The sequence below is a fragment of the Meriones unguiculatus genome (genome assembly GCF_030254825.1).
Source record: "Meriones unguiculatus strain TT.TT164.6M chromosome 13 unlocalized genomic scaffold, Bangor_MerUng_6.1 Chr13_unordered_Scaffold_34, whole genome shotgun sequence".
NCBI lineage: Eukaryota > Metazoa > Chordata > Mammalia > Rodentia > Muridae > Meriones > Meriones unguiculatus.
Genome location: NW_026843646.1, coordinates 1,538,217 through 1,550,368, shown reverse-complemented (window position 1 = coordinate 1,550,368; position 12,152 = coordinate 1,538,217). Strand labels below are relative to the sequence as shown.

The window sequence follows — 12,152 nt, the reverse complement described above, 5'->3', positions numbered from 1 at the left end:
TTGGTGACACTAGGCAGGAGAGCTCCAGCGTTACCGCTCCTGGTGTCTCATCGCAGTGAGTCTTGGACTTGGGGGTTTTGCCAGGGTCAGCCAGACATCTCAAACTTTCTCCTATTGCTTGACAACTTACTCCTTCAGCAGATAGGGACCGCTGTTCTCCAGCGTGTTGGGGAGTGGGGTGTGGCTTTGCCAAATCCCCAAAGCTTGGAGACCTGGACAAGTGGATCCCACAGGGATCCACTGTAGAGCACACCTCATGTCCCAGGTCTAACTCATGCACCCTGCTCTATCTCACCTGAAATCTGTGGGCCAGGATCCTAGGACTTGAGTTGGAGACCTCTGGAAGCCTGGCACTCCGGCTTCCTTTGCTTTGCTTGTCACCAACCTGACCAGCCCAAAAGCCTCTGGGTGCCTCTCTGCTCCAAGAAGAGAAAATCAGCAGAACCAGGCAGAGCGCCGCCAAGATGCTCCCCCTCCTGCCACTGCCCTTCCTTCTGCTCCAGGGCTGTGCAGCTGGCCCGTTTGAAAACCCTCAGCTTCTTGCTCCTTTCCAGGGTATCTGAGCATCTGCACAGAATGAAGCTGGTTTCCATCATCCTGATGTTTCTGGGTTCACTCGCCTTTCTAGGCGTGGATGCTGCACAGTCAGAGTCCTTGCAGTGAGTTTGGGGCAGTGCTTTCTTCATTCCTAATACATGGCAGTCATGGAACAATGAGTGATGGCCTGGAGGGGTTAGAAGGAAGTGGAGATGGGAGCTGGCCGGGACATCACTTGAACTCAAGCCAAACACACCTGCTTGTGTTTTCTAGGTGGGATAAGCTGGCACTAAGTAGTGGAGAGATGGAACTGCAGGCATCCAGCAGCGATTCCTCAGAACTCACTGGTGGGGAGACAGTTCCTATGGAGACTTTTGTTCTGGACCAGGAGAAGGAGAGCACATCTAAAACTCCACAAGCCAGGTAACTACACCCTCTGCAGAGGATGTGCCCTTTCGACTACCCAGGCCCCGGGAGGATTGTCCAGGCCAGACTGCAGCTCTGGTGGAGGGAGCAGGTCCCAGGTCCCTCAGGTTCTGTTTGGCCCTGGTCCGAGGTGCTTAGGGCCAAAGCCCTGGTTGGTTAAGTTTCAAGTGTCCTTCCTTCTCTGCAGCACTCCAAGCTCAGCCCACTTTCGAGTCAAACGCTACCGCAAGATGATGAACCCTGGCTCCCACAACTCTCGATGCCGCTTTGGGACCTGCATGTTGCAGAAATTGGCCCAACAGATCTACCAGTTGACAGACAAAAGGAAGGACCCTGTTGCCCCCAAAAACAAGATCGGCCCTCAAGGCTATGGCCGTTGATGCCGGCGTTCCCTGCCAGAGGTCCTCCAGGCCCCATCTGTGATGTCCTCCCAAGAGCAGACACAGGCAACCGCAGCCTCCGGGACCCAATGAGTCATCCCTAAGCGCTTTAGGATTTAGTTAAGGGTGGCAGCATTGAACAGTTGGGGTACTTTCCCTTTGGCACCTGCTTTGCACCAGGGAGGACTGAGACAAACCTGCAGAGATCTGCCTGGCTGCCCCTAACGGAGGTAGAGGAACCCAAGATCAAGCCAGGCTCACCACACACACTGAGAAGTACAGACTGTTACTCTTCAGGCAGGGTTCTGAGCCGCTGCCTAGCCTGCTCAGAAACTGGTTTCTCACGGGGAAAATAAGCCTCATTACTACTTGAACTTTCCAAAACCCAGTGAGTAAAAGTGCAATGCTTGTTATACAAAAGTAACAGTCATATTTAAGTTTGTTTGTATCAAGAGGTGCTTTTCTTATAACTTCAAATATGTAGAGATATTTTTGTACATTATATATTGCATTAAGGGCATTTTAAAGGAAATTATATTGTCACCATCCCCTACTTTAAGAAGTGAAGGTCTCAGCGAGCTATAAGGTTGTTTGGTTGAGTATGTGTGAGTGTGTGTGTGTGTAAAGAGGAGAGCGCCTGATTACCACCTGTGGAAGAAGAAAAGACATTATGTCTCTTATAATCTATTTACTTAAAATATGTGACCTGGGAAAAAGCAAACCAATAAACTGTCTCAATGCTGATTCATTTTCAGTTCATGCATCTAAGGAAGGGTGGTCTTGGTTTGGGTTGGCCTGTGGGTGCTGGTGTCTTGCTTCTTGTTTTGGGAAGACAGAACTTCAGTGTGGGTGTAAGCCAACATTTCTTTACACGGCTTTATCTGTCACGAGTTCTGTTGTCCATATGGGTGTACAAAGCGCGTGTCCTGGGTTCACCACCTTGCGTGGCGGCCAGACCAGGAGAGATAGGGTGAGCCCCAGTAGGTAGGCAAGCATGGGCTTCTCAGATTGCCCAATACACTCCCAATTTTATGGGGGTTGCTCACCGAACCTGAGCTAAGGCATTCTTTGGAGACTTTCTAAGTAGAGAGTTTATGCTGCAGCTGCAGGTATTAAATAGCTACTCAGGCAAAGCCAGCAAAATGTTCTCAAGTCTCTGAGAAACTCTCAGCTAGGAGCCCAAGTCCTCACTAGACCCTAGCATCCATGAGTGGGGCTGTATCACCCTCTGCTGTTTGTCACACATGGTCCCTGAGAGTGGTGGACAGTTTAATAAGTGCAGTTTAATAAGTTCTCCTATGTGGGAGTCAGCACATAGCCTTAATGAAAGAAGAAAGAAAGAAAAAAAAACAGTTTGCAGATGCCAACTGCCCCCCCCCCCCGCAACTGCATGATGGCTTGCTGTGCCAGGATAGTTACTCGATGCCCTCATGCTGTGCAGCGAGCAGCTGCTGGCCAGAGACCAAAAGACAGACAGACAGACGTGCAGCCAGAATCGTGCGCCTCTGAGGGCCTGAGACCTTCAATGTTCCTTCTCCCCCTCCAGGCACCTCTTCCTTTCTCTTTCCCAAGTCTTTTTCATGCTCCCTTCCCTTGCCTCTCTCTCCCTTTCCTTTGTCCTTGCTTTCTGTCACCTCCAGAGCAGGTGAGGAGTGCTAGATTCTAAGCTTGAAGGCCAGGTGGCGCCATATACATGCCTACGTAGTAGGCTGTGTATTGTCTTGATCAGCCAATCCTGGAAGATCAATTATTGTGCTTTCCTGAAAGATTTACTGGCCATTTGAACACTCTGAGTTGCTTGTGTCTCTAGCTAGTATAGAATATCTGGAAGCTCTTTGGTTTGAAGAATGGAAGTGTCTGAGAATGGCATTAAAGAGCCCTAGCTAAGGGGCAGGATCTTTTCTTCCTTGCAGAAGAAGAGAATTATACACAATGAAAAGAACTGGGCCTGGGTCTGAGTCTACACACAACCTGATAGAGGCAGCTCATGCTTCAGAAGAAAGTAGCCTACATAGCATGTAGAATGTCCCCACAAGGCTTCAATTGTTGACCCCTTGATATAGGTAGTATCAGTCCCATCCAGTTCCATGCCCTATTTGATCTTAACAATTTCATGAGGCTCCCAGTGAGAGAAGATCATAAATTCAGCAACAGACCATCCTGGCCCCAAGTACTTCTTGCTAAGCAGTAACTCAGAACTGTGCCAGGCACTGAAGAGGCACAAGGCATGTATGCAAGAAGAAATGACTAGAAGCTCCAATCCTGTGCCAGTGGGTTCACGGTGGTCTGAAGGGCCTATGGAAACTGACAAGAGCAAAGACTACTTTGGCCTCATTGACAGTGGCCCAAGCCTCTCACTCATTTCCAAAGTTTGTCCCATAGCCACAGAGACATCCAGCCAAAACCTCACTCTGGCAGAACTTCAACTTACCAGACAAAGTTGCCAAAGACAGGTTGGGCACCAGCTTAGGGGCAGCTGCAAGCAGCGAACAGGCATCTAGCCTTCATCTGAGGGATTCTTATGACTTCAGGGAATTCAAGGCAAGTATAAGCACTGTGGTTCAGCTGCTCAACTAAAGTCTTTCCCATTGCTAAACCTGTGACTTGAGACATTTCGGAGGAGACAGAGACCCTCTTATGACCAGCCTGGTACAGTATTTGGGATTAACTAAAGGTCATCACAAAGCCTTGGACCCTACTCTGGAAGATGTTCAACTGACTTTATGGATATATATCCATCTCTATACAACAGCATTTTCATTTCCTGCATGGATTATCATTAGATGAAAACAACACAATTTGTTTAACTGTTCCTGTCTGCTGTTACACAATATAATTTCCTTTATTTTTCCCATTAAAAATGTTTCTTTTGCATTTATTTTTGGGTCATTTTATGACTTATTTAGGATAAATAATTGGAAGCAAAATGTTGGCAGCGTGAGGGGGGCAGAAGTAGGAGGATCTCTATGAATTCTAGGCTAGTTTGATCTACATAGCAAGTCCCAAGCCAGCCAAAGTTACATAGAGAGACCTTACTTGAAAGAAAGAAAGAAAGAAAGAAAGAAAGAAAGAAAGAAAGAAAGAAAGAAAGAAGAAAGAAAGAAAGAAAGAAAGAAAGAAAGAAAGAAAGAAAGAAAGAAAGAAAGAAAGAAAGAAAGAAAAGACTATGATTTGGGCTTGTGGGTGTGGGCATACAGGTGGGGGCAGAAGACAGCTGTTGGGAGTTTGTTCTCTCCTTCCGATGTAGGCTGGGGGTCAGTGGGGAGAGTGCAGGAGGTCAGTCCTGTGCAGAGCTTCTGCCCACTGACCCACCTCACAGGCCCTTATGATTCTCATACTGTCCTTTATATCTTGAGTACTTAAAAAATCCTTAATTTATTATCTTGTTCTAATAACATGGTTATAATTGTCAGCTGAATCTTCTTCATGCTTCATTTCCTACTATAATCTGAACTTTCTGGTTCATTTTATTAAAGCTTGTTCTGTGTTGTCTGTGTGGACTGGACAGAGGTGAGTCACTCCAGAGAGGCTGTTTGCTTCTTTTTGACTGGTGTGTGTGTGTGTAAAATATAAAATGACTTTTTCCTTCTATGGAGATCAGACAATGTCTCGATCCAATTATTTCCTATTGTATGGAACACTAACATTCAGCCTGTGTCTTGCCTCAAATGGTTCTATTTGTAAATAGCAGTAGGATACATTTTGAGTGCAAAAGCTTAAACAGAATGACTCCATGTCTTGTTTGTGTAAGTAAATAACTGGCACAGAGAATGAAGCAAAAACTTATAAATAACACACACAGCAAATACTAGCACCTATGAAGTTATCAAAGTAAATTGGGAACACATGGATATATCAAAACCCTGTCAGAATAAAATAAAATAAAACAGGCTTGTGAGTATACCAAACACACAAGACCAACAAAGGATGCAAACCTTCAACTGGTTCATGTAAAAAGAGGAACTCCTTGCCCTGGGGAATGGCACTCATCAACCTGTCCTTAGACCATCAGGTATGCATGTCTTCAAGGAGCACCTGAATGCCCGATTCCTTCCCCAGGGCTTCTGCTCTGTGCTGGATCAGCTTTGTGACTGTAGTGACACCAGCTCTTTGCAATAACTCTGGGCTCTTTCACTAAGGTCATTGGAGTCCTGTTATCCTTTTAACCCTTTATTTACAATTCTGTAACATTAAATATATGTGTGTATGAGAAGTGTAATGTGTGGTCTGAGAGTTAAGATTAATAATTGTGGTTGGAATAAAAGACTTGTGTTTGCCCTTTTAAGGCTTTGGCTACTGAGTGATATCTGTAATACTTGGTGATATAACACCAAGGGAACTGATATAGCTGTTAATTTGTTAATTCAATAATTAAAAGTATCCATCTGTATGTATGTATATATGTGTGTATGTATATATGAGTCGCTATGAAGGGCTGGCTTGCTTGGAACTCAAAGCAATAGCCTGCCTTTGAATCCCCACTGCTGGGATAAAGGAACTACAAACTGGCTCAGGTATAATTCTGACATAGCTCCCTTCTGCCACCTTCATAATTTACATCTTCAATGGTCTATATGCAGCCTTTTTCTGCCTTAATATCTTAGAACATCCACTTTTTAAAATAATGTCATGTTTTGTTTTGTTTGTTTGTTTGTTTATTCTTTAAACATTTTAATGTAAAGGAATTTATTTTTGCTTATGATGAGAGGCAGGGATTTCTCTCTCCAAACTGCCAGCCAGTTGTTTAGCATGCATATGAAATAAGATGCACACAGCCTTGCAAGCTGCTTTCTTTAGTCTCCACAAAGAAATCTGAAGTTCTCTGGGGTGACAATGGGGAGAAAGCTAGCCAGGCTCTGTCTTCTACTTCCAGGAAAACAGCTCCACTCCTTTTCTGTTTTATATGTTGGGGCTTCATGTCAGGTTTACATCTTCTTGTAAATGGGTGCTATGATAACTTCTCCAACAGTAAATAGTTGAATGTTTCTGTTCCTCTCATTCTCTTCTGTTGCTCAGTTTCTCATTTCCTGCACTACCTTAACAATATTTGAAAGCTTATTCTGAAACTGTTCAAACTCATGCAAAAGGTACAGATGATAAAATGAAGATTCTTATATTATTAAAACCCAGCAAATAAAGTTGGTTGTGGTATGGGCCAGCATCCTGTCAACTGTATTCTTTTGACTGCAGGAAGACTGACTGTCATCCACAGCACCCTGCAGGTCCTGCTTCAGATGATCCCAGAGTGACTGCTGAACACCACCCTCCACCTCCCATCCAGATTGCTCTACTCCACCAAAGACAGTCATGAGCTACCCTCACATTGTTAGACAGGCGGTAGTGGTGCATACCTTTAATCCTAGCACCCTGGAGGTAGAAGCAGGCAGATCTCTGAGTTTGAGGCCAGCCTGGTCTACAAAGTGAGTTCCAGGACAGCCAGAGCTATACAGAGAAACCTTGTTCTGAAAAACAACAACAAAAATGTTCACTCAAGTTACACAAGTTGCACATGGTCCAGGATTGCCAGGCTCTTGTTGCTTTTGAGCCTAGTTGGTAACCTTTGGTGTCAGTTTGATGGACACCAGTTAGAACAGCGATCCTTAACCTCTTTAGCCTATTACAAACACATGAACTTTGTAGAAACTCTGATAAGACCACCTTGCCAAACTAACTGAACTGGATGCTCTCTGGGCATGGCATGGCACCATTGCTATTTCGAGTGTTTAGCTCCTGAGACCACTCCACTTTGTTTAGCTCATACATTGTCATACCTAGGCATCTCCAAAAATGGATACATAACAGATTAGAACAAAAGGTGACTGGTTTATTTGTTTTAGACTCAGGGCTTCATCTAGTGGAACAGCCAGAAACAAAAGGGCTAACTGCAGCCAGAAGGGCAGGTGTTTAGAGAGAAGGCAAGCTGCAGCAATGAGAAGAAAGCCAGCTTGTGATGAGGCAGCATGAAACAGGTGTTCTGGTGGCCTGTGCAGGCATCCAGGAGGAGCTGCAGTGTGCTACTGGGCACCGGGAACAGCAGAGAGCAAGTCAAATTGTGTGAATTTGTAGTTCCAAGCCTCAGGCAGGAAGACTGTAGGTTCAATGCCAGCCTGGGATGCATACTGAGACATTGCTGCAAAAATCAAAACAACAGCACAAACTTAATAGTAAATAAACAAATGAAAAGAATGAAAGAAAGCCTTCTAGAAACAAGCACACCAAAAGAAGTCCTCCTTGGAATTCAGAAAAAGAACTGGAATTACTGATGAATTGTATCCACCATTCATATGTTAAACTCTTAACCCTCAGACTCTCAGGACCTGACTTTGAAAGGAAATTCAGAAAAATTTAAGAGGGCTGGAGCCAGGACTCAGCAGTTAAGAGTGCTGCTACTGCTGCTGCTGCTCTCATAGTAAAACCAGGGTTCAAGCCTGCACATGCCTTCAATCTCAGCTGTAGGCAGGCAGAGGAAGGCAGATCTCTGTGAGTTCCAGGCCATTCTGGTCTGCAGAGTAAGTTCCAGGACAGCCAAGGCTACACAAAGAAGCCCTGTCTTGAAAAACCATTTTTTTAAATAAGAGAGAGAGAGAGAGAGAGAGAGAGAGAGAGAGAGAGAGAGAGAGAAGAAAGGAGAAAGGGAAAGAAAAGAAAAGAAAACTACAGTCTATTCCCCACCATCCACATCATGGCTCACAAACATCTATAACTTCAGTGCCAGAGACTCTGTTGCCCTTTTCTGCCCTCCAAACCCAGTGGCACCTAGCATGAATTTGGTGTACATGCACACACACAAATAAACACTCACACACATAAACTTGAAAAACGAACAAACGAATAAATGAATGTTTAAAACAAGAAGAAAATAATAATATGAGTGTGTCTTAATCTAATCTGTACCTTCTTGTTTCTATTTATTTTTGTGGCCATGAATTTAAGACTCTTTCAGCCTCCTGAGTGCTGGGATTAGAGATGTGCCCACCATTTTCTGTGTCCACAGGAAGGCCCATCCCTAAGTACACAGAGAGAAGTTAGCTATCTGAAAGCCAAGGAGAAGGGACATCCAACCCACAGAATCACAAGAAAACATATGTCTACTGCTTAATTTACCAGCCCTTAGTATTTTGTTGTGGTCCCAACAATTCAATACTTGTTGAAGGAATTTGCAGGAACAGGGCATAGCTAACACCTCAGAGACATAGTACTGTGGCTAGATCTCAGACAATTATGTGACAGGGTCACTAATTCAGGACAAATAGAATTTCGTGTGTGTGTGTGTGTGTGTGTGCATGCTCACATACATGTGTTCCCATGATTATGCCAGAAGACTGTCCAGTGTCTTTCTTTATTGCCCTCATTTTTGAAACAGAGCCTCTAATTGAACCTGGAATTGACCAGTTCAGCTGGACTGGCTGAGCAGGTAAGCCCTAAGGTACCCCTGTCTATCTTCTCGGTACTAGGGTTAAAGGCATACTGCTACTCCTGGCATTTTATATACAAGTTGGGAATCTGAACTCAGGTCCTTGTGATTGTACAGCAAGCACCTTACCCACTGACATATCTCCCCACCCCATGGTTTTTATTCATTCATTTAATAATGTACAGCCTTTGCATATACTTTGTTCTGGGTCCTGTTCCAGGCATCAGGTATATTGCCAGTGGGATGCTCCAGATGAGAGAGGATATTGGAGTGGATTGGAGTGATAGAGAATGAGGTATTGACATTGGAACAACTAGCCATGGAGGTGATATTTGTTAAGTCAGCTTGGCCTTGAATATACTGCTCACAGAGGGGATCAGAGACCCTATTTACAAAGAGGAAACTGAGAGTTGGATCAAATGGGTTATCTATACCCATTCCAAGTATACTATTTTTTCCTAGAGAAGGAAGCTGATTTTCTGTGCCTATAGTTTCCATTGGCCCTAGGTGAACAAACTTAAATATTCCCACCGAAGGCTCCATTTCGTTTCATTGATTTTTTTTTCTAGATAACAAATTTATTCTTTATAACAAATTATAATATTAAAGGAAATAAATCAGTTTTGCATTTCTGTTTACATCTACACCTTTCAACCTTGGGGCTGTCCAAAATTATTATTATTTTTTTTCAATGCAGTTTATTCAGGAACATTGAACAATCCTCGGACCCCGGGGAAAGCCAGCCCACAGCTTAAATAGCCTCTGGGTAGCCAACCCAGGCGTGCCACGGGGGCAATGCAGATAGGTCCACATACATGGAAGCAAGCCAGATCCTCGGCCTTAGCCAAATGTGGAGTTGTTCGTTTCATTGATTTTATAAGCAATATTACAACTGTATCTAAACTTTGCTGGTTTTTCTGAAAGGCCAAAGCCCCCCCCCCAAAGTGGGAAGCTGGTGTTTCCATGCAGTAATTCCCATGCCACTGTAGACATCTGTGCCACTCTAGACAACAATCAGATACCCTAATACAGACCACACTCATGGTCCAGCACTATATGACCTGGATTGAGGAAAAAAAGGACCAACAACAAAAAATGTCCTCCAAACTAATAGTTTGGTTCCAGATAAAAATCCATCCCAAATTCTCTCCACCACTTTTTTATTACATGATAGACAAATCATTAACACCAAGTCAGAAGACTCTCACTAGTATCTAGGAAGCTTTAGAGTAAACTATCAGGTTAGACCTGACAAGCTGATAACAGGAAATAGCCAGGCCTTTAAGATCTTGCTCTTAGACACAGGCACCCCTGTCTGCTTTATCACTGTGGAGGACTCTTCACTCACCTCATTATTTGAAGCCCTGAATTAATGTGAGAGTCCAAGAGAGCCTGGGTGACTTATACTCTGGCCTTGTTTCATTTGGCAGTCAGTAGAGAGGACAGTAAAGGGGTTGGGTGTTGAAATCAGGCAACCTTGAATTTGAACACTGACTCTCCCTCCTCTGAGCCCTGTAATTGTGGACAAATGCCTTTAACATCAGTCTCTATTTCATTAGGTATAAAGCCAGGGGAATCATGTTTACCTTATGGGCTGGTAAGGGTGAATGATACAAGGTGTAGGAAAGCTTCAACCCCTGGTTGGCAGTACAGTCAATGCTCATTAACTGGCCACTTTTAAAAGTAGTCACAACTAAGGATGCCCTCTCCTAAAACAAAAGGTGTCTGTTCTTGTGTGTGTGTGTGTGTGTCTGTGTTTGTGTGTGTTTGTGGTGTTTTCCTACATTGATACAGGTGCATGTGCCTGGTGATAAATGTGGAAACCAGAAAAAGAGTTTGAGTGCCTTGTTTTGTCCTTTCCCTTCTCAGTTTCTTGAGACAGGATCTCAAGAGCTATGCTGGCAGTCAGCAAGTCCCCATCATTGTTCTGTCTCCCTCCCCATTCTCCCAGCACAGACACACTGGATTTTCACATGGTCCCTAGGATCTGAACTCAAGTCTTCGTGTTTGCTCAACAACTACTCTTACTCACTAAGCCATCTCTCCAGCCCATTCCTGTTCTTTTTCCAACTGAGAAGAGAGAGCTGAAGCAGTTGATAGACTGGTTTGGCATAATTCATATGCAAGAACTAGACTTGAGGATTTCTAACACCCCACCCCAACTCCAATATTCTAAGATATTTCGTTCAGGGAGAGATGAATATCAAAGAGACACAGAAAAAGGCAGTCATGTTTTCTAAGCAGTTCCTCTGGACACATGCTCCCCAGAACTTCCAGTCCTACTTACAAGAACCAGTTATTCAAAGAGACCATGGCTTGGAAAAGGAAGTCTGGACAGAGAAGACCAGCTAATTTCATGAATTTCATGGTGCAAAATGATTCTTTCTTTGCAGACATTTGACTCTTCCAAGATGTTTTCTTGGAAGGTATGCACACAATCTTGTTTTCTGAGAGATCCTTGAAAAAAAATCTGGTGTATTAATGATCTCTCTTAAAATACCAAATATGGTGGCCAGAAGGGAACTTTTCTTTCTGAATAATAACCAAGAAGGGAATTCTAATGAATATTTTGGCACACAGATGTCATTTTCTGGCTCTTTCAGGACCCAAGAGCAGTAGGTCATAATGAAAGCTGCTGATGGCAACTCTAGTCAATCCAAATGTTTTCTCCATGCTATCAGTTCTCTACATGAAATGATTTAACAGCATGTTTGTGTAGTTGAATGTATACACAGAGTGAAAATTAAATGTTGATATGAAGTGTGGAACATTTCTGTGAAAGATATCGCTTATTACATTCAATAATCTTCCTCTTCCCTTCCTTCTTTTTCTTGATAGGATATCTTGAAGTTCAGTCTGTCATTGAACTCTGTGTATAACGGAGAGTGACCTTGAATATCTCACCCTTCTGCCTCCACTTCCCAAGTGCTGGGATCTTGAGAATGTGTTGAAACCCTGGTTTTATGCAGTGCTGTTGATTCAATACTGGGATTCAGATGCTAGGTAAGTACTCTACCAATTGAGTCACACTCCCAGCCTCAAGACCATGTTTGATGTAGGAAAGTAAAATAAGCTCATTTGTTTGGAGTCAAAGCCACACAATAAGGCAATGAATGTCATCCCCATCTGGTATACCACCTATCCGGAGGCTCTTCTATGAGCTGTTGATGCTGTATGTTCATGTTTGATTGTGTAACTTAAAAAAAGGTCAAGGCAGCTCATTTTTCAGTTTGCATTCCATGCCAGAGTAAAAAAAAAAAAAAAGTAACCCTCTACTTCCACCTGCTGTTTTCTTTGAAATACATTTTGTTGGTTGATCTTTGTCAAATGTCTTGAAGAATTTGGGGGCTGTGAAATGTTTGTTTATATAGCTCTGTACTAACAGATCTGATATG

At 43.6% G+C, this 12,152-nt stretch overlaps 1 pseudogene; it reads left to right on the top strand.

Annotated features, from left to right (window-relative positions):
- Positions 1-576: 576 nt before the first annotated feature.
- LOC132650899 (pro-adrenomedullin-like) lies at positions 577-1,436 on the top strand (annotated as a pseudogene).
- Positions 1,437-12,152: the final 10,716 nt, after the last annotated feature.